Genomic DNA, 20,791 nt, shown 5'->3' with positions numbered 1-20,791 from the left:
ATTACAGCTTCTGCCTTTGAAATTTTGCCTGGATACACCAACTTTCCCTTCCTGGCTGAAATATTTGCCGTCTGTTGTTATGCGTTGCCTTTTCATTTCTGGCAATTCTCTGCTTCTTGTTGTTTTTAGTGGTGAGTTAAATCACGAACCTGAAATGAATAGAGTGCTAAGTGGGTCAGCCCCCTTCTCTGACAGTAATTTATGATTTATTTCCTGGTCACTGCAACTTGGTGCTTATTGAGGGTCCAACCCCCATCATCTAGAGTGAGTGTTTCACGTTCTCAAGCAGTTTCAGCTCCAACAAAATACACCTCAATCCACTCAGCAAAGCTGATCTGTGGGGACAGAAGTCACAGCAAAAATGTCAGGGACTGAATAATAATCAATAGCCCTGTGGTGAATTTCCACAAAGAAATAATGTCAGATATTTTTAGTAATTACAACTAAATTTCAATTCCTACCACATACATAGATGAAATACATCTGTTTGCACTATCATGTGAAGTTAATCTCATCATTAATAATTCTTCTCATATTTATCTTAGTATTGTTAATTACATGGGACTTGCTGGGTATGAGTACAAAAGCGTGTGTAATTTGTCTTTTTTCCAAGAATTTCCAGTGCAATTTACCATTAATTACTTGCTGCTTAATACAACAACCTCCCCCAAAGAATAATTCCAGAATTATTATTGCATCTTAGAACAGTTGCTAAGGCATTTTATTCTGCATAATATGTCATTACCAAGAAGGGTGAAAAAACCCCCTACAGCCATTCTTACATTCTAAATGGTATGCTAATAGACAGCAAAATTTGGATAATTTAACAAGATAAAGGCTGTCCTTGAACTTTACTTATTAATGATAGAGCCAATCTTAATTTTAATGATTTATGAGCATGCTTATATAGCATATTCTCCAACGTGGGCCTTCTCCACTGCTTTGGATAGATTTTCTCTGGCTTTAATGTCCTTTTAATAGGCACTTTATGACCTGAGTGTTAAAAAGGAACATGTTCTGGCCAGAAGCTGCTTTGTATTGCATAGAGAATTTAGCACATTTCTGGAGGGAGTAGTTCAGCTGTAATGTGGAGAAAGAGCAAATTGTATAATGTAAATAGTGCTCAACTTTGATGTCTTTATAGAAGACTTAGACTTGAAGGCTGAGGTCTTTGTAGATTTTAAATGTAACCATTGCATGATTAAACTGGTGAATATGATCATGACTTGATTCTGTTCAAAGTTAATGGAAGAATTATAAAAAACAGGTTTATGACAAAAACTTCCAAGGATTAATTTTGAGAAATCCTAGCTGTGTCTAAATAAAATGTAAACTTGGGTACAAACTGGGAGTGCACAACTGATGCTCCAGGGTGGGGAGCTGATGAAAGATAATTCTGACCCCTTTCTGATTTCCATGTGCCAGTTTCTTTCCCATGGAAACCAGCAATGGATGCACAAGTACATCTGGAGAGACAATGCATGTTCAGGGCACATCCCATTTTGGACAGAAACAATTAAAATCAAGACCTTTCTTGAGTCCAGAAGTGCAGGTAAACAAGGCGTATTGGAAGCTCAGGACTGTGGTCTTGGAAAACTCACAGAATCTTTTATCTATCTTGAATCTGCAGCTCAAACAAGGAGCAAAAACTTCCAGACATCTAGGGTTTTATGTCCCCCAGAACACATTCCCTGAGCAGACACTAACACAAGGAAAAGCCCTTTTATTCTCTCTAAATCTCAGCTCCAGCTTCAATAGCATCACCAAAACCAATGCACAAAAATTAACTAGTGCACAGGATCACACCACCATCACATCAACAGTGGAAGCCTGTTTGCACATTAGCTCTGTTCTCAGCCCTCTGACCTCTCTTTGCACTGATTCCTCTTCCCTCCATGGAGCAATTGCAAGCAATAATTGTTAGCATCAATTGAGGCAAACACAAGAGAGTAGCAAGAAAGCTTAGAGTGCTGCTGAGGTCCCTTAAGTATTTATCAGACACTGATATGGCCCCAGGTTCCTCCACCTGCAAATTACCTAAGAAACTCACAACCACAATAGGAGATGCCTGTCTGGCCTGTGCGGCATCATACCTTAATTGTGGGTTTTTTTATTATTTTCTTTCTGAATTTTTTAACTTGCCTCATAAACGTGGCCATAGCTCCCTTCAATCTAAGTGGCAATTTCTATGATTCTAAAATTTAGTGTTGGATTAGTAACAGATTGTAAATAAACTCGGAATTTCAGGAAAGGCACAAGAATTTCACTTAACTTCAGCATACTGTTTATCTGCCCAAGTTACAACTGACTAAAACTCAGAATTTCAAACTGAGCTGACTAAAAGGTTGAAGATTTGAGGTTTTCCACAAACCAGAAATTTCAAACTTCTTGATAGTGCCAAAATACCTCTGTAAAAGTGTTTGCAATGGATTGGATTAGACTGAGCTAACTGAATTGCACATTATTATATTGTGAAACTGAAGCACTGCTCCTGAGCCTCTCAGAAATGAAGCACAGAAAAGTCCTGTGTAATCAAGACCTGTCTGTGAAATACAGCAGCTTACTCAGATCCCCATTTCCTCACAGAAAACTTTTCCATTAGAAAAATACTTCAGTAGTACCTGGTAGGTCCCACAGCAGTAGTTTTTTTTCTGGAATTGAAGATGATTTTGATGAGAAAAGGTTAGAAAGGCATATTTAGTCCTGTAAAACCTGGAGCGAGAAGAGCTGATGATACCATTTTGTTCTGCTTTGATACTGCCTATTCCAGAATTTCAAATAGTTTACTCAACAACTTCTATGGGGGAAAAAGAACCCTAACAAACTAACAAAAACAAAGTGAAACTTTAAAAGCAGATGCATCATGGAGCAAATATCTTGGAAGCATTGGAAACACAAAAGCCTCAAAACTTAGGAGGAACAGAAATGAAGCAAAGAGGACTAGACAATTCCTCATTTGTTCTACAGACTTCTGTTATGTATATGAACATTAAACACCTTACATTTGCTCAAAACTAGTTGTAATGCAGGGTAAGTAAATGTGATGTATACACAGTTTGTTCTCTCAAAGGTGGGAGGGGAAGATCTTTGAATTGTGGTGATTGCCCCCACATCCCCCCAATCAATCAATCAATCAATCAATCAATAAAAATTCTTTAAAAAATTAAAAAAGAAGAAGAAAAAAGCAATCTACCTACATTTTGTTAACATGAGGTTGATATTTGCAAATTTACCAGATGCAGAGGTTCTGGTGCAAAGGCACCATTTAGGAACTTTCCCATTGTTTCACAGGAACTTTGAAGAGATATTGCTGAAACCATGAAACTCATGAAACTCAAAAATTTAAGCTAAATGGGAATATCTGACAGTGTTGCCACTCTGAAAAGCTTCTGACATTCAGTTGATCTTGTGATGTGAAGTTGATTGCTTCTGACTCCCTCCATTAAAGGTCACTGGTTTGAATCGCCCTGCTTGCTCTGCCTCACACATGCATGCACACACACTAATATTTTCTCTTATTGTCTGCATATTTTCTGTGGTGTAGAGCAAAGCCAGACACCAGCTCAGTATATATCAGAAGATATGACACCATTCCCAAGAAGGATTATGCTGAAATGTTGCTATCACTCAGCACTTGTAGCATCTCTGGATATTTGCTGTTCACTTATCACATTTTTCCATGGGTCCCACCAAGTCAGCTGCTATACATCTTGCATCTTCCAAATAGATAAGTCACCTGCACTCTGTCAAGCTCTCCTCAGAGGTGCTTTTCCTATGGTAATGCCTTCCATGTGAGCTACCTCATTTTTTAGAAGCCATCCCCTCACTCCAAGCATCCCCCATGACTGATCATTGTGCAAGCATCACTTAAAAGGCATCACAAGAATTCTTTAATAATTTACAAGTGTCAAATCAGATTTACAATAAGAATGAAAGATTCCTATGCTGATTTCATGAAGTGGGAATGCATGATCATTAGAAACACGTGGATTTCAATTAGTCAGGCCCATATTACATTGAATTCTGAATCAGAGAGTCTTCTCATAAATATGTTTCATGCTGGATGTTGTTTCTCCCTGAATACCTGTAATTAGAGTTTACATTGGTGTCTCTTGAGATACAGCAACGTAGGCAGATGTGTAAAACACACTCTGCTAATGCAGAGGCACCCAGCCTGAGGTGCAGTCCTGGTCTTTTGTGGAATGTTCTACCTCTGGAGGATGAAATGGAGATTGTCTTTTCGAGCTGCAGGTGGATAATTTTTCAGTCACACAATCAGGAAAATCATTGCAAAGGGATAATTACAAGCCACAGACGGATGATGGGGTTTGTTTTCCATCAAAACCAGATGCCAAATGTCCTTATATTCAAGATCACTAAGCAATTCACTACTTAGTGGTGCTTAGACAGAAAAAGAGCTTTTTTGTCTTAACGCAGAAATAAAATATTGTGAGGTTTTAGTTTTTGTGGTAACATCTACAGTGGGTGGCTATCAGTAGTGCATAAAATATACCTTATTAAGGGTCCCAATACCTATTCTTCCACGAGCTCACAGACATTATATTCATTAAAGTCAGCCTTTCCCAGTCTTTCCCAATAAAGAACTTGAAAAATGGCCATCTTGTTCCTATAGATAGTTGCTACTGAAATTTTTTACAGTAACCCTGACCGGGATGGAGCACATACACAAACAGCTGGGATTGCTTTGCAGGGAATACAATGAAACCTAGGAATATAAGGCATGATTTCTGATCAGAGTGGTGAGATTTTGTTGTTCCAAAGACTTTTCTCCCTTATCTAGGCATAAAGTTAATCTATTTCTTTTTGAAATGTGCCCCACTAAAATATGCTTTATGCTTTCATGCCTTCTCTGTAGGCTTTCCTATTCTGTTGAAATTTCCCATGTCTGCCAAAAAAGCCTGGATGAGCTGAACTGAACTCTGACGTAATTGGCAACATCCAGCTTACACAGAATTTGGTATGTTTTGATATTTTTTGTTGTTTTCACTCAGAGCTTCTGTTTAGGGGGCATACAGATTTATTGCTTGTAATATCTCTGTCCTTGGGCAGAATTTCTTTCCTTTTAAGAGCTTGCTATTTACTGATTGCCACTACCAGCTGTGGGGACATGGATTCATGCTTTTGTCAGGATCTGTAGGTTAAGGATATGGGGGGAAAGGATTTAATTCCAACACTACATAGAGAGGGCATAAGTCAGATGCACAAATGCTGGTGAGCTGAGCATCCACAGGGCTGCCAGGTATGAGTTTCTCAACTGTTAGACATATTCTTATGGATAGAGGATTCTCTAGGACATCTCAAAAGGCACAGTACACTGGTTTAGGCAACTAAGTCCCTTCTGAGGTCACTGTAATGGTAACTGACAACAAGAGAGAGTGAAGTCTAGGGAAGACAAAATCATGGATAACTTTACTTTCCAGCTGCATAAAATCCAAACTCTGAATAGGCAGAATTTACATCCCATCTCTTCTAATAATATAACATCTTACACTGCAAAAATTGTATTTAACCCAAATCCAAACGTTTGGAGAAACCCTTTAATGAAATAGCTTCCACAGTCTCTGGTGTCAGAACCTTTTCAAACTCCAGATATTCTTCAGTACTATTTACATCCAAATACTTGTATGGCACCTTGCAGTGGTTCAAGGCACACCCTGGAGTTGGCTCTGAAAATTTGACTTTGTGTGTAGTCCTATAAATGAGTCCTTCTGGTCATATAAATTTAATGCTTTTGAATGTTTTTTTCATTGGGTATTTCTCTGATTTATGACATCCATTTTGGAGAGATTTTAAGAGCTTTTCAATCCTCTTGAATGCTGAGGGATAACATTAGAGGACAGAAAGAAGGAGCATTTATATTAACTAGTGAGTATCTTCTGCTGAAAAATTTGAAAAGTGCAAGAATATGCTCCTCCCATCAGAGTTCCTTGCTCGTAGTGTGTGTTTCAAACTCTATACATTGGTGCTGCTGTTCTATCCCACACTTAATTCAAGAAGCATTAATATATCAGTAGTGCATGAATGTATCACATTTTCCCCCTGGTGGAAAGCAAGTGAGCCCAAGGCAACTTCAAAAGTTCTGTTTCTTTCTTAGTGATGCATATGGGGCATGATACCTCTAACTACGTTTTTTTTGCAAACTGAACATGCATCACCCCACTTTGGATAGTTCTTATGTATTCAAACAGAAGAATCTAATTTACAACTGAATGGAAAAAGCAATTTTTGGGACTAGAAATGTTTGAATTATTTCTATGTATCTGAAGACATTCAGGCTTGTCAAGAACCATTGCTCATAAAAGAGTAAACAAGTGCAGCTGGTCTATCACAATTATAGTCCAATTCTGCTTTGTTATGGATGAGGTAGGGGTATCCCTCTTCAATATCTACCCTTACATCACTTAGTACAGTGCATTTTTGCTAAGGACACTGGTCACACTGGTCTTACCATGTGCCTCAAGATCACTGTGACTAATAAAGCACAAACATTTTTTCATTCCAGCCTTCCTGCTCTTACAAGCAGCTGCCATTCCAGGTCACCCATCCCAGGGCAGAATGCTTGCCATGTTATCTTATCAAGCATCCAAATGTAAGGGAGAAGCCAGTTATGAAAAGCTCAGTAAACAGGCCTGAGCTAAAGACAGGGTGCAGCAGAGAGCACTTACTGTCAGAGTACTCATACCCTTCAAGCTAATTACAGTTTTTCCCTTACACCAAACTTGAGCATCATGGCTGTGATGCCTCACTCTGTTGCTAGAAGCTAAACTGACTTGCCAAAAGTCACCTGGGAATTCCCTTCATGCCTTCATTGTCTTTCTTTCAGTCTTTAGCTTACATTGCTATTTACTATTATTATTAATTCAGTTTTCCTCTTTGATGTAGAGAACTTTTCCTAAGAGAAAGTTGATTTCCACCAACTCTCAACTCATCAGTGCTCCAACAATTCTATTTGTAGTTAAGTATCTCTAGTTTTGAATAGTTCCATCATTTATTCTACATTTCCTTTCTAACTCTCTCTAGAGACTTTAGATTAAACAAATTCCCCTGGAAACAACTCATATTACTGATTAATGTGAACAGGGTCTCTCCTTTTCCAGCACTTTGTTATTTCATGGATTTTGCTGTTAGAATTGCAGTTGGAAGTTTTCAAAGCTGTGTTCCTTTTGATGTAGCAAGGGCAGACAAGGCTAGTGGCTGAAGTATAAGCCCATGAAAGCTGAGCACCTGATTAACAGAGGGTAGCTGCTTTCAGAAAGTCACTGGCCAACTCAGACTCTTCCCTCCACTCCTCAATAGAGTTGTTACAAAAGAGGGAATATTACCTTAAAACCAGATTTAAGCAATATGGAAGGAGTTAGACTCCTTTTGTTTTTCCAACTAATACTCTTTCGTAGCTTAAAATTATCCTGACAGAAAAACAATTGAGGCAGCTTTTAAACTAATGACACAATCCCATGGATAATTTCCCCTAAATAGCACAGAGATGTGACTGAATGATCCTATATATCATTGTGGGAAGCAATTTTCCTCAATGAGTTCTACCTGCTGGATATTGCAATGCAATATAGAGTGAGTAAAAGCCTTCCTCCGAAATCAGATTCAAACTGGCTTTGGAGCAAAACTTCAACCCTGAGGGTGAGAAAGACATGATTATATTTAACACCTCCCTTTGATTCACAGGTTCCACATGTTCCTTCTCACATCTGGCAACTCCTGATGTGCATTATTCCCACAAGCTGCATGACTTTTAGACTGTCTTCACAGGTGTTATTGAGCTTAATATGGGCTTTACTGCTGCTTGATATATTGCCCAACATCTCACAGATGTCTATGCAGTGTTTTCCTGTGGCAGTTTTAGGTCTTCAGGCTGCCACACCTCTTTAACAGGAAGACTTTCCCCCTCCTTATTGTCCAGTTCAAGGGAGAACACAACTTCCTGGGTGATGATTTCATATACTGCAGAACACCACATACTTGTTTATGTATTTCACTGGTATTTTGTCTTCCATTGCAATAGTCTGGCCAAGTAGTGGGGAACTGACTAAACCATGATGTATCTGCCAACTACCAGAAGTTTTCTGTGGGTTTTGTGCTTCTTTTGCCTTGGCCAATTACTCTGGCTAAATGGACAGGTCAGTTGGGCCCAGACTAGGAGATTCACCTCTGTGATGGACACTGCTGCACAACATCACCTTCACCAGCATTTACCCCCATTCTGCCATCTATAGACAAGTTTCTGGCAGCTTGGCTGCCCAGAGAAAGTGCTGCATTTCACCTGGGTGGAAAACTCTCCAAACCTCAGGTATAGGATAACAATCACTGCTGGATGGTGGAGACTGGATCCATTTCCAACGGGATAGTGGACTGTCTTGAAGTAGTAAAACCTTTTGTGTCATAGTCTGCAGCTGAAGGTGAAAAGGGTGTTTGTAAGCCAGCAGCACCAGCTCCAGTCACATCCCTGCTCTGTGAAGCAGCTCTCCTGCAGCACTGACATGCAGTGCAACAAAGAGCCAAAGCATTAAGCAAGATGCTTATTTAAAAAACAAACAAGCAGGACACTGTTTGCATTACTATAAGCTGAAACATGAGCAAGAGCTCAGAAGGACAAAGGCAAAGGATAAATACATTGATTTATTTTTAAACAGAAATAAAGATCAGAGCACCAAGAAAGCCAAGCCCAAAGTTCTGAAAGCAGATTTTTTACACAGCGCATTTCAATAGATATGGAAAAAAAAAACTCAACAAGTTTGTATCTTTTCTGTCCTGCAACCTTCTTTCCTGACCATTCTGTCTGTCACAAATAAACAGTAATTTATATTTTGATGACTTGCCCCAGTGAATAGAACCAAAAAACAATCCCCAGCCATTTGTTTGTGTATATTTTTTTTTCTAAGGCTTGAATTTATTTTAGATGACACTTCTTCCCCCCTTGGCTCAGATGGGATATTTTCTCCATGCCTTTTATCAAACTGACAGGTGATATTGCTTTAAATTGGGCACTGCATCAACAACAGAGGCTTTCTCATTTCAAACCCAACGTGTCAGTCATGTGGATAAGAACTCATTTCGTCCCTTATTTACTAAATGCAGATTGGGTTTTCAGGATCTGGGAGTGCAGAAGAGGAAAGGGATGCCCTGGGTGATAATGGGAATGAACGAGAAAGGACAGCTAAAGAACAACACAGCGTGAAGCAGGCGGGAACTTATTGTGGGTTGATTAGATGACATCCATCTTCTTGTCTATAAACTATTCCCACAAGCATAGCTTTCAAATTCACTTTGTCCCCTGTCATGGCTCCCTCCCCATTAACAGGATAAAAGGTGACAGGAGATTGCAGGGTATTCCTGATGGATTTCAGTGCATTGGGGATGTAGCTAAGGGGTTACAGATCAGAGGTGAACTATGATTTGAGACTGAGTCCCTGGATTCCCTGATTACTCATGGATCCAACACCAAGTCCAGGGCTCAGGAGGAAGCAGTTTCCTGAAGACTGAAGGGAGATTGCTTGGCTGCTATGATGGCCTGTTAGTTCTCAATATCTAGGGGATTCTGAGAGCACACCACTCAGAAAAAACAACAAAATACAAATCTTGAACCTACACTAAAACAGAGAAAGTTTATGGACAGTGTGAATACATCCACATATTTTTTAAAGTGGGAATATAGGTCACTTCAGTTGGAAAAACAGCCCCTCAGAAAATAGGTGACTTTTATGCAGTTGGAGAGAGGGAAAGTTGTGTTTGTCTCAGAAATGTACCAAGAATTACCAATTCTGAAATTTTAATATATAATATTTTATTTTAATATAGTCTTGTGATTGTTTCTAAGAGGATGACAACTTTCAGTGAAACCGTGATACTATAAAAGCTTTGATATCACTGTATGTATTTCAACCAATTACTATCTAGACTCACTTTTATAATGTTTAAACTTCATATTGACATTACACGTGTGAGCAGCCTGCAGATGCTGAACAGGCAGGGAATTCTGCTGCCTTGGCACACGATCTCCTGCTGTTACAGCACCAATTAGCCAGAAGGAGTTAGATGTTTCACTGCTATAAAAATGGGAGCAGGATTTAAGTACAGCAACTGCAGCTGAAATTTAAGGGAACAGAGGGAGGAAAGGAGACCTGCCCTTGTGTCATCTTATAAAAGGTGTTATAAAGTTACATCTGTAACAACTCTCTGCTGGAAACTAGAGACAGATGATCGAAATTCATGCCAAAATATTCTTAGTGCTCTCTCCCCTCACTTTCCCTGTCTCTAACTGCATAAAACTCACCTGAATCTGAGAGCAGGTGGAACTGCCTATGATGTACACAGACAAGCCTTTCCTCTTTCTAGTGATCTCAATATTTCCCTGCACTCTCTTGAAAATGTTTATGATGACTGGTACCTATCTCAAGAAGGGCTTTATGAGTCACACTTTAAGAAAAGCAGCCAGGAGTCATCCATGTGAGAAAGTTTCTGAATAACTCTTGTGGCTCCGCGTGACTGCAGCAGCATCCCGTGGTTTGCCCACGCAGAGCTGCAGCCCTCAGTGAAATGTTTATTTCTCCTTCCTCTTCACTGCCCTTGCCCAAACCCCCCTCATTACCAAGCAGAGCCATGGAACATCCCATCCATCAGCCTCTGTTTTCTTCACAAGTTCTCCTCGATGCTTTGAAACCAAAAAGCCAGGTTTTAACTAGATAAAATAATTTTGTAAAGAAGAGGAAACTTTAAAGTTGATGGGAAAGGAGTGTTGGAAAGTTTTACAGCTTGGAGCATTTCAGATGTGGAGGGGGGACAGGGGCAAAGCCTATTGTCAACTTGGCTGCTGTCAGCTCAGAGGCCCTCCAGGGCACAGAAAATTCATAGAAGCCCTGACTATTTCCTGGGACATTTCTCCTTCTGCCTGGGTGCCCATGCCCAGTTGTCCCCACTGCTGAGCAGTGTTCCTGGCTCTGCAGATGCTTGAAGAGTGTCTCTTCTTTCTACCCTGTCATAAAAAGTCTATGATCACCTTTCAACTGCTCCTGCAGGATGGGGCCATTTTTCCTTTCCCCAAGGTGCATCCACCCAGTCACTGATATTTCTAAGATACACAACAATATATAAGTGGAGAGAAATAAAATCCATGCTGTCTACTACATAAACCAACAGGAGTCAGTCAGTGTCATTTAAATCCAGGTGAGAGGAGCAGTGCTGAAGTTAGACCTTTAATACATATCCTGGCTGCTGTCACATTACTGCAGCAGTGCTGCGCTCACTCAAGACTTTTTTCACCTGAGCACAATTTCCTCAACTTTAGGGAACTTCTGAAGAGAATCTCCACCTGGAAGAAACCTGATGTCTGTGTCCATGGCACAACACACAAACACACACTCAATATTGAGATGCTATTGCTGTGTCTTTCCAGATGGTGGGGAGATATTTAAGTCAGCAAGGAGATTGTTTTGTTGTCATCACCTGTTTCTGGTTTCTGTGTACTGTTTTCTAATGAGTGCTACTAGAATTGAGAAGCACATGAAGAAGCTTGCTGTCTGTTTTCTAAGGTGGAGAGTGTATGCCCATCAAGAGCACTATGAGACTGTTCCCATCTTAAAAGTAAGACAAAGTTTGTCATGGTTTTGCTTTAAGGCATGTAGGAGATTTCACCTAGAAGTTCATGATTGTGTTTAGTTTTTAATCTGAAAGGGGGCCAGAATAGATTTTAGGAGTTCACAGTGAATAAGTGGGAAAATAGGTGAAAGATAACTTCCTAAAATTATCTGAATTTAGAACAGATCATGGGAACAAGGAAGGCTCTGTGACTCTGAAAAGTCTGTGATATCAGATCTTGTTCCACATTAACATCTAGACTTAGGCATATGTAGTGTAAACAATGTCAAAAGAATCCAGGTTGATTAGATGTCTTGTGTAATAGTAGTTATTGTGAATAATTAAAATATCATGACAGACAGAGAGAAAGTCACATGAGACAGACGTAAACCAAAACTTAACCTAGAAAACTAAAAAACTAACCTGAATGCCACAGAAACCTAACAATGCAAAGGATGTGAATATAATAAGCAACACTATTCCATCAAACATTTAAAATGGCAAAGCAAAAATAGTTCACCTAATTTAAACCCCAGAGTTTTCCTGTTATGCATAAGAGAGGCACAGAGATGATACCTATGTGCAACAGCACTGCAGGGCACTCAGCACAATTCAGATTGACTCCTGGAGAGACCTCTCATCTTCTGGTCAGACAAATTTCTTTTTCCATGTCTTAAAAACTGTGGTCAGAAGTGCAAAGATAGGAACAGGAAAAGCAAATATGATTTCTGCCCAGCGTTTAATATATGCCATACATTGATCTTGGCCTAGTTTTGCCACACCAAACTACTATTTAAATTCTACTTTGATCACATAGCAGCATTGGCTGAACTGGTGGTTATCCTACTAACTTTTCTTGAATCAAGGATTCTTGAAATTTAACAGAGCCCTTAGGAGAAACTTATGTTTCCCCATGGCACCAACACAGATTAATATTATGTGATCTCCAGGAGAGACCTAGGAGAGGACACCTCTTCCTAAGTGGCTCATGCCCTGAGGAACACTGAGCTATTTAGGACAGGAGGGGATTCTCTCTTTGTAAGAGACTTGAAGAGAAAATATATGTTCCTCTATTAGCTGAGCCAAACCCAGGCCACTTGGCTACTCAGAGTGAGATGGCACAAGCAAACCAGTCTGGCTCTTCCTTCACTTTTCTTTGCTGAGCTCTCACCTCCCACATTCAGTCTGTACCACACTGACTGCCATCACCTCCCACCACAGGGACCCAGAGCCTAAGATCTCCAAGCAAGAAACTATCTGTCCTGGCCACTGGTAAAACCGATTCAGATGGAGTCTGAATTCTTCCTGGAATGGCAAAGAACCATCCGTGCCTATCAAAAAATTATCCCAGAGCTAAAATGACTCATTGTTATAAAATTCATCAACACCCACTTCCCTCCTCTTGACGTCTTTAGGACCCTCTTACAAAATGCCAAGGAAAAATAGTTTCTCAGTTAACAAAGTTTCCCATTCAGATTGTGGAGGACTTGCTAACAATAAGTCTTAACATAATGTTTCCCAACAGTGATTTACATACGCATTCCAGTAATAAACCAGATAAGAGAAGAGATTCCATTCAGAGAAGAGCTGCCTAGCACATTCTATTTTACAGGGAGTGAACTTTTAAACTAATGTATTTCCACAGGAGCAGAGAAAAGCAGAGTCAGGAAGACACCATTTAATGAGCACAAACCCATTACTGATACTAGTCCTCAGGAGAAATACAATAGTATAAGCCTAAATTGGTGTCATTTCTTCAATGATAATGGAGCAGTGCTGCTTGACACCAGCTGAGGATCTGATCCTGTTAACCTTCCTTGACTCAGTCATATGTTTCCCAAAGCATTTAGCTAACTGAAGAAATTAAATGTAGCAAAGATTGGAGGGTGAGGATGCAGCTCTTGAGGAACAGAAGGGCAAAGGGAAACTACAGCCTAAATTTCTTCCTCTCTGAAATGACAATTCAGTGTCTATAGAAGATATTCTTCATACTCACAGAGGAGAAATTTGGGCTGACTCATTGCTGACCTGCACTACAAACCTTTCCAAATTCTGTGGTCTTTATAACCTCCTAAACCAAGGCACTGCATATCCCTGACATTGCCCAAACAGGACAACAGCTTTGAGCCTCAGTCTCTTACTCTGCAGATGCCACTTTAGCACACCTGAGTGACCCCTTTGCCATCCTGTAGGACCCTGAATATCTCATTCACTTAAGAAATAATCCTGGTAGTTAATCACATGCAACCCAAACAGAAAGTATCTGGATTTTGGGTAGACAAGAGCATATAGAAACCTGTGTTTTCATTAGGTGGTTTGGGTAGAGATTTGAAAAACCTCCAAAGTATATTACAACACTTGCCTCCAGCTTTGATGGAATTTTAGGGGTAGAAAGGCATAAAATAAGCACAAATTTCCTTTGGACTGAGACCACATCAGCTGCCACCTATGCAGCCCATTCTGAATGCCAACTAGTTCAGTTATAAAGAATGAAAGTGAACTCATAAATCCCAAATCTTTTTCCAAACACATCCATGGGGCATCTCTGCCACTGGGAAGCAAACACAACACAAGGACCAAACTTTTGTTGTACAAAATCTTTCTAAATCAAAACAAATATCTAATTTGGTAAGTAATCACCAGGGAAAAAAAGAGATTGCATGAAATAAGTTACGAACTGAAGAAAATAAGAAAAGTGCTTTGCAAAACCTTGTTAAATACAAACATGTTTGCTGAGGATCATGCAGAAGTGAGAGGACTGTGGTGAGAACTAAGGAGGTCTCAGAGAATTTAGTAGTCTTCCTATTATTTAACAGCCATTACTGGCAGGGAGTAACAATACCAAAACTCCTGTTTCCAGGTGTTCTAACAGAACTTACAGACTTTTAATTTTTCTTCATTGAGGACTACATATTTGCTAAGTGGTTGTATCTCAGGATGACCACACAGAACATCATAACCACATTAGAGCACCCAAGGAAACAGGACTGCAAAGAAACACCAAGAGCAGGTAAGCAAAGACAATCATTAATTAGTGATTCCTCTACCATGAAATTCCTTCTCTCAGTATGATTAGCTAGTGTGCAAGGCATGGTTCCTTTCACACTGAACATTTTCTTTGGTTGGTTTCAGGCTTCTGGGGCTTTTTTTTTTTCCTGGTTTTTGGGGGTTTTTTTATTTGTTTTGTTTGATTTTTTTTGTTGTTTGTTTTTGTTTTTATTTTTTACTAATTCCACTGCAAGAGGGGATTGTGTAGGTGTTTTTAATAAAAGGTATGTCTCAGAACCAGGTTATCCAAGGGAAGGAGACCTTTTCTAATTTCAGCTTCAGTCTGTAAGCAAATAGCCCCAGTTTAATAAATCTGTTTTATTATGATGGGATTTATTTTTCCTTCACAGTCTTGTTTGTGCATCAGGGAGTAACAGCAATAAAATCTCACGTTCCACCAGAACAAAATATGTTCATAATGTTAGTTAACAACCTAGAAAAAATGTTTCCCTTGTTTGAAGAGTACACCAGTCTGCAGGGTAACCATAGGGGGGAAGAAAAAAAGGAAAGAGAGCTATTGCTCCTGTGCTTCCTGACAGGCTTAATCTGTTTCAAACCTTCCTTTGGTTTCATCTCTTTTCAAAACCAAAATCTGTATTCCAGGTTTTGCTATGACCTCTTGGTCATTAGGATTCTGACATTGATAGATTTTCTCTTAGAAACAGTATCCTGCTGATTTTGAATATGAAAATCCAGACCAAGAAGGAACACCAAGATGTGGTCATGCCCATTTTACCCCTTCTCTTGCTTCCTTCTAAGCAGACCCTTAAGGGCAATTTATTTTCTCTTCTATGGGGAGATAACAAAAGGTCAATGCAAAGCTCCCAAGAGATACAGCTCCCAAAAGTCATTAGCAGGGGTCATTATGAAGGTTTGCTCTGCTACCTGTGAACACTCCTCTTTCACCCACTTCAGATATTTGGGATTTTTGAGATATTTTGCTGTCTAAAAGGAATGATCAGGCATATCCAAAGCACCAGCCTACCTCTTGTCAATGTTACAGTTCATGCCTTAAACATTTTTATGAGGGACTTTTGCCCATTAAGGCAAAACTGTATAAAGAAGTTGTGACACGAAAACTCACCTCACCCTGAAGAGCCAGAGAGCTCAGCTGCTTAAGGGAACTTGAAAGAAGATAAAGGAGGCACTATTGTTCAATCACCTCAGGTGTAGGAGAAAGCAAGTAAGGCAGAGGGAGAAGAATGCAGCCACATGAAAGCCAAACTCAGCAAATGTCCTGAAAATCATCCCTAGCTGGGTTTGGGAAGCTGTAGCCCAAAGGCTTTTCTGCTGGGGTCAGGTTTGCACAGACTTCCCCTCACCAACCAAGAATGGAGGAGAATTTTGGTTGTGTGGTGTAACCTCTGGTCAGAGGCAGAGAGCACCCATCCTCCCTCACACAAACTGGCTCAGCTGTAAAATCCCCACCGTGGGAAGGCCACATCCATGGGACAGTCACACAAGGGGCAGCTGAGGAGATGCCAGAATCCATCAAACAGTCCCAAAACACTCCCCAGACTCACTGCTGAGCTCTTGCAGAATAGCACAGCTCGTGACACAAAGGGATGCAACAGATCCAGAGTCTGCTGAAAGAGACTCTGCCAAACTTGTCCCCTCCAGGGCAGGTACCTGGGCCTTCCCACCTGACCCAGATATACATCAACCCATAGAACTCTGTGGTTTTGGGGGACCTTCACCACCAAGACCAGATGGAGAGGATTGATGGTGCACCATTGGGATACATAGAGTGGTGATATTTTCTATTTAATCTATCTCTGTCACTCTCGTTCTCTCCACCCACCTCTTTTTCTATTTCTTTCTCCCTCTTTCTCATATTTACTATTATGCAAAATCCATTCTATTAACTCTGGCATATGGTCTCATTTGCACCTTATATTGGCCAGAGGCATTTCTAATAATTTTAATAACTGGATCGTAACACCTCTATAGTGCTGGGGGATGACTGATAGCAAACAGGGACTCTGGATTTATTTGGAATAATGCATAGAAGCAGCATTCCCTTTGTTCTGGAAAAACAGACTTCTGCACACCTTAAAACAGAGAGGAAAACAACTTCATGCATGCAGGCTCGGAGATAATTTGCTTCCAACAGCAATTATTGTTTCCAGCAGCAATAATATATTCCTTACCACACAAACATTTTCATGTAACCATGAAAAAAAAAAATTATCACTTGAAGACCAGAAATAAGTAGAATCACCAAAGTCTTATTCCATTTTATATATTATTCCATACTTCCTTGATAGGGAATACTGGCATTTTATAGCCATTTAGAGTTGTGCTTAGAGCATACACAAGTGCATCTTTTACTGAATTCAGGCACCTGCAGTTTGCATCTATGATTAAGAGAATAATGAGTGATTCAGACTGCTTACTATCCAGGGACTTCCAAATCTTGCATATCGAGATGTACAACTTCATAACATGAGGAGCATTCTGCAAAGTCTGACTGGTACTTTACTTTTCCTTCTTCTGAAAAAAAAGCAGGAGTACACCTGATGGATGAAGGAAGAAACCACCCTCTGAAATACAGCATGAAACAGCTGAAGATAGTAAGGAAGAGAATTGGTAGACTCAGGCTCTCAAACTGGGCATCAGCAGAAGAAGCTTCTTCCTTGTGAACTGCTTTTCACTATGCAAGTCTTTCCTTATTGCTACTGCTTTGAAACAAGATAACAGCATTACAGTCAAGGTTTGCTGGGCCTTAAAGCTCATGTTTGTGTTGTTCATGTTCCAAACCTAATGAAGCTGTAGATTTTAGACTTCTCAGTTCTCTTTTCTTTTGCATGTATAAGATCGCTTGCCCAGTGACTTGCAGCACAAAAAGACTCAAATTATTTATTGAGTTACAAATTTAAAATTTTGTAATGTTTTTGGAAACCAAAACAACATTTTCATACTGGGAGAACAACTTCTCTAAAAACATTACATCCACAGATGACAATTACAAAAAGCCACTGAATTAGAAGAATTCAAACTTATGCCCTGTAAATGGGAATATACTTTCTCCAGACTGAAAGGAACACATGAAGAATATCAACTGTGAAAAGCACTATTTGATAATGAGGAGAAAAGCATCATTTCTAAATTAGGTCAAGGTCCAAACCTCAAGAGGAAAAACCCAACCAAGTCAGTAAGGAGTTTTTAACTGCTTTTTCCAGTATGTTTATCATGTTTGGATCAAGTCTTCAGATAAATTTGCTAGGCATACAAATAGGGATTTTGGTGGTTGTCTCTGCCATGAGAATGGCTGCACCTCCTTCCAGAAAGCCCCAGGCAAATTCAAGGCAAATTCCCACTAAAAGCAGTGTATTCTGCCATTCCCACTTTCCAGTGCACCAAACCAATGCACATGGATCCAGGGTAAAATCTGAGATGGACTTTAAGGTATGACACATTTTTGGTTTCTTCTAATCAGGAATGGGGCCAGCCTAGTTTATACCAAGTCTCTGCACAGTCCCTTTTCAAACAACTATCTCAATTGATCCAGTTGGCTGAAAATCCAGCAAAATTTCTCTTTCTATCCCCTGAAAGAGCAGCAAGGCAAGCTAAAGAATCCCACTGGCTCAAGATAGATTGCTGCATATGTTCATTTTTCTCAATTTTTTCCTAAAGCCCATCTCACAGGCAGAGATTCCTTGGTTGTTTCTAAGAAGAACAACTTGCTATGGCACAGTCAGCAGCCATGTTTAGGCCAGGACAGATTGTTGGCCAGTGAGTAGGTGTGGGCATGCTGAAAACCATGTTTTTCACCCATATGGCCAACAGATGGGATAGGAGAAACTTTCTCAAAAGAAGCACATGTCACTTATGCTATGGCTGCTTGGAACAGCAACAACAGATGATAGCAGTCACTTCTCACCAGGTCCTTCATGCCCTCACAGCTTCTTCCAGGTTACATTTCCATCCTCTTTCCCTCTGCACATGTACCAAGCTACAGTTGTTCTCACTAACACACACGAAAGAGGAAAACAAAAGGGAAGAACAGAAGAGAGCAATTATGTTCTTTGCACAGAGCTCTGAAGTTATGTGCAAAATAAAACATTGATTTCTCTAGGTTTTCACCATAAACCACACTGCAATTCCTAGAAGCATTTGGTAGATGGTGAATTTGGACACACCAAGAAAAAACATTGCAAAGACATGAATGAACCACACTCAGCTTTTACTTCCAGTGAGTCACCATCTGGTCACTGTTGTTTAATTTTATGACCAATAAGGACAGTTTTGTTAGATTGAGAAAGACTTGTTTATTCTTAGTCTTGAGCTCCATAGTTCTCTTTCTTTCTCTGACCCTCCCCATTGAAAAGTAATTTTTTGATTTTGCCAATTTAATTCTGAAATCCAAGGCTTCATTTGAAATTCCCTTTCGACACACACCCAGCCAAACATTCCCACTTTACTTAAATAATAAATTGGTTATTTAAATAATATAATTGGATCACATTTTCTCAGGCTTCTTTGGTGATTCCATTAGAAATGTGGAGGTCCCCATGGAGCTCTTATCTTTATCAGGGAGAAATAGGTCTGACTTTTCTTACTCTTTTTAGTGTAGTTGAATCTTGGAAATCAGGACTAATCTGTGATTGCTCAGCACTGCTTTCCCTTCAACAGTGATTACATGTTTCCTCAATTTTATTCCTCAAACCTGAAAGCTGCTGTGAGCAAGGCCCTTGTTCCCCAAGCCTTCTAGCAATAACACTACCTTCTTTGATTTATACAACATTTTTCTTACAAGATTGCTTAGAATACTTATGGTATCCTGAAATGCACCGGAATACAGGGTGCCTTTTTATTTTCTACTTTACTTTTTCCCTTCAGCCAAACTCCCAAGTCTCTTCCCTTTTCAGTATGCTGCTTTCAACATCCTTTCTTCTGAAATGTACCAGTTTTTTCCCCTTCATAATGCTGCATCTTCTTATTCTGCTGTTACGTGTATTAAACTGCTTTCCAAACTGCAGCCATTGGAGTTAATCTAGAATTCAGCTTTTCATATGCCTGTTACAAAATTTCAATTATTCATTCCTATGTGAGGTGGGGTTTGTGGTTTTTTGGTGTTTTTTTGTTTGTTTGTGTTTTTTGTTTTGTTTTGTTTTGTTGTTTTTTGTTTTCATTTTTTTAATCATCTGTGACTTGAGAATTTACCTTTTTGCTGCTGACATTCAAGTAATTTATTTACTCAATCAATACAACCCCAGGGAGTTCTGCACTGATCTCTGCAACATTTCATGTTTTCTTTTGTTTTGGCATGTTCCCTTTCTCCATGGAGTCATACTGGCCCCAAGAAGAGTCAAAGAAGCTATTGAACAGAGGAGGGAAAGAGAAATGAAAATCAAAAAGAGGAATTCAATAGGTATGCATGGTTATTTGCTTGATGTTTTCATACATCCCCCTTGCACTCCAACAAGGAATAGATTAAGTTTGTTCAGACCAGATTCAGTATCAGACCAACGCTGCTTTCCCTTATGCCATGGCTTCAGCTCTCAGTGAGCTGATTTAAGGAGCCAGAGAAACTATTCACACTTTTGTAAGTCAACCTATTGCACTTGGAGTTCCCACCTCCCACTGGCACCCAGTAATTGGGATGCAGAACTCGGGTTCACCCCGGGTATGAGAGGAAACAGGTCTGCTGTAACTGAGCTTGAGCTGACTTGCTGAGCAGGGCTGTGCTGACAGCATCTTTGGGGGCTGTTACTGTGTCTCTGCTTATGTCCACAGATGCAGCAAGTTGGTAACTTACAATTGTGGGAAAACCACAATTCCAGCTCAGACTGCACCACTGGTCTGGTATATTTTGTTAAAACATTTGCTTTAGCCTAAAGGAAAAAAATCTTTAAATGCACAAACCCACTCAATGGACAGTGGCACAGAAGCCTTAACAAACATGGAAGGAACCAGAACTACATCTCAAGGGAAAACTATCTGATCCATGTATTTAACTGAAAATATCTGCGCAACACAGTATTCCACATTCAAAAAAAAACAGAGAAGGCTTTTGGATACAGATCTAATACACAGCAGAAAAGAACTTGTCTGTTGCTGTGTGGTATTAGTCTAAATGCAATTACGATTTCTTTTTTTACTGACAAAACTATGACCACATTGAGTTTGCTCC

Source organism: Cinclus cinclus, chromosome 7, assembly GCF_963662255.1.
Source record: "Cinclus cinclus chromosome 7, bCinCin1.1, whole genome shotgun sequence".
NCBI classification, from domain to species: domain Eukaryota; kingdom Metazoa; phylum Chordata; class Aves; order Passeriformes; family Cinclidae; genus Cinclus; species Cinclus cinclus.
This window is presented reverse-complemented; position numbering follows the sequence as displayed.